Here is a 2,858-nt window from a genome sequence, read left to right as displayed (position 1 = left end):
CGCCGCCGGACCCGTCGCCGGAGTTGCCGGGGTAGTTTTTTTAGTCGCCGGTTTTTTTTTTCCGAAAAACCGTTCGGTTTTTCCGACTGTTTTGTTCGTTTTTTTGTTTCGGTTTTTTAAATAGATCGGTTTTTCTGATTTATTTAAATAGCGAGCGTTTGTTCGTTCGTTCGTTCTAGCGAACGATCGTCGTTTTTCTTTTCTCGGATTAGATCCGTGATTTTCTGATCATGATTCCTGATCTGATTTTTGTTTTAGTATAACTTTTCGCTTGTTTATCGGAATCAGGCGATTCATGCGCCTGGAGTTTCGTCTCGAAACCCTCTATCCATTTAACCAACTTAAACAAGTCTTTGCCACTGTAAAAATTGCCCTAGATCCAGAATAGTAAACGAAGCCTGTTTCTTTTACCGTTTGACTTTCGTTGCTTCATTTGATTTGATTCTTTTTGCAAACCGGAGTTCTTAAGTTGAACTTTCTGGTTAGATCTCTTATTTGAGTTTTACCTCTGCATTAGATGAATACTTATTGTATGCTTGTTTGTTTGTCTGCGATAGAATACCCGGAGTGCACCGCCTGTTACTTCGAATCTCTAGGTTTCGCGGATCATCAGCAAGGCAAGTAACACTTTGATCATACCTCCTACTACCCAGTTTTATTGCATTAGATCAATCCCCAAACATTGCATGATTAGGATCTAATTAAATTGTAGGATGGGAAGTAGTTGAGGTAGTACCTATTACCTATTGTATTATCAAACCTTTGGGAGTTACTTCTACGTTTGCCTATTATGCCATGCTATGCTAGTAGACGTGCATTGGGTGAGTGATATCCATGACAGATGTGAGTTTGTTAATTAATGGTTTATCTAAGGTGGCAACTTAAACACACATCTGGGTGGATTGAGGTACCTGGGTATTCCAGGATTGCCTGTTTTTCTTTATGGACCGCCACCCAGGCCCAAAGGGATCATGAGATTTTTCATACTAGAAACTTCCGTGTGCAGCCACAAGCTATTATGGGCTCTAGCATAGTTGATTAAGTCGTGCGAACTCTTACATGGTAGACTAGCAGATGTAGGCGAAAGTAGGTGTAACGGTGTATCCATCGTAAGGTGCTAGCGCTTCTGAAAGACTATGTCTCGGTCATCCGTTTCTCAACCACCATGTAGTGCGAGAAATCCAACAGAAGCGATCGAGTCTTGTGGGGAAAAGTGTGCAAACCTCTGCAGAGTGTATAAACTAATCATGGTTAGCCGTGTCCCAGGTTATGGACATCTTGAGTATCTAGTACTTGGATTATCAAGTGAATCTCAACATGTTACTCTAAAATTTAATTTTGATGGGTTTTGTCTAATGATGATGCTTAATTGGGATTGAGAATGCGGTCAACCATTCTCAATGTTTAACAACTACCTTGATAGTTAAATAAAATTTATTCCTTTGCTGTAGGGAAAAATCAGCTTTACGCAAAACTGTAACCATAGAGCTTTCCACCAGCCAAATATGCATAAGTATAGCTGTTCCATTCCATTACTCTCTATGTGTTACTTTGCCAGCATATTCCATGTGCTGACATGTTTCAGGCTGCAACGTTAATGTTGCAGACTTTTCAGATGGCGATTAAGGAGTTTTAGGTCGTGGTTCTATACTCAGTGATGCCGTTGGAGTTGATGGACTCACTTATCTTCCAAGCCTTCCGCTGTTATCATTATTAGATGGCCTTAAGCCATATTTATTGTAATAAGTTCTCTATTGAGACACTCGATGTAATAAGTTTGTGATTGCTACTCTGTTATAAATCCTCCAAGTACTGTGTGGTGTCAGCATTACTGATCTAGGGATGACACCTGAGCACAGAGATCAGACTGTTTGAGGTCTGGTTGCTACAAAGATGGTATCAGAGCACACACTGACTATAGAACACGACCACTAAGCTAAAGACCTAGATCACTATTTACTCTTTTCTCTTCTGACCTCTCATCTTTTCTACTCTTAGGATGGCGGATGCAAGGAACAAGTTCATGCAACCGGATGAAGATACACCCTTTGGACGTCACCTGAAGGAAGTCACTGGATACCTGAACATAGGAGTACCAAGCTTCACTGGAACCTACAATGCCACCTTACCTGAAGAAGAGCGATGGATGATTCAAGTTCAAGTTCCAGGAAGGACGTTCATGCTAGTCACTGAGCCCATAGAGTTTTCTTTTGATGCACCAACTTGGAGTCTAGGAAAGAGCATGGAAGCTTACATCACCATGGGACGCATTGGAGAAGTCTACCGCAATGATCTCAAGGATACTATCTACCAGATTTGTGGTCGCCGAGATGAGCACTGGGAGATGATCAGCACCAGAAAGGATAGATCAATTGCAGCTTTTATCCAGGAATTAAACCAGCACATTTGACGTCAGGAGAACCAGATGTGCGCAGACATGATAGACCTGAAGAAGGCAAGGACGAGAATAAAGGAACTGGAGGAAGAACTCAAGGCTACACGTGAAGATTATGAAGAAGAAATTGAAGTATTAGTGGATAAGAATGTCGACCTAACAATGAAGATCGGGATATTTATGGGAGGCCCTACACCAGTAGATGAAGACGAAGAACCCAAGGAGATTCGCCCAGAAGACTACATCATCATCGACGACACTGACTCGGACCCAGATGATAGCGATGATGACTATGTTGATGAAGCCGGAGCAGATATCATGGAGTCTGCAACCGAAGAATATTTCTAGAAGACCCCCTCCTCAGTAGTAGTAGTCCACCATGTAAATACAGTAGTCCAAGCACTTTTGCGATAGTTAGATCGATTGTATGCCCTTGTTTGATTGAATGAAGTGAATTGTTTGC

Source organism: Triticum dicoccoides, chromosome 4A, assembly GCF_002162155.2.
Source record: "Triticum dicoccoides isolate Atlit2015 ecotype Zavitan chromosome 4A, WEW_v2.0, whole genome shotgun sequence".
NCBI classification, from domain to species: Eukaryota; Viridiplantae; Streptophyta; class Magnoliopsida; order Poales; family Poaceae; genus Triticum; species Triticum dicoccoides.
Note: the sequence above shows the minus strand (reverse complement) of the source record.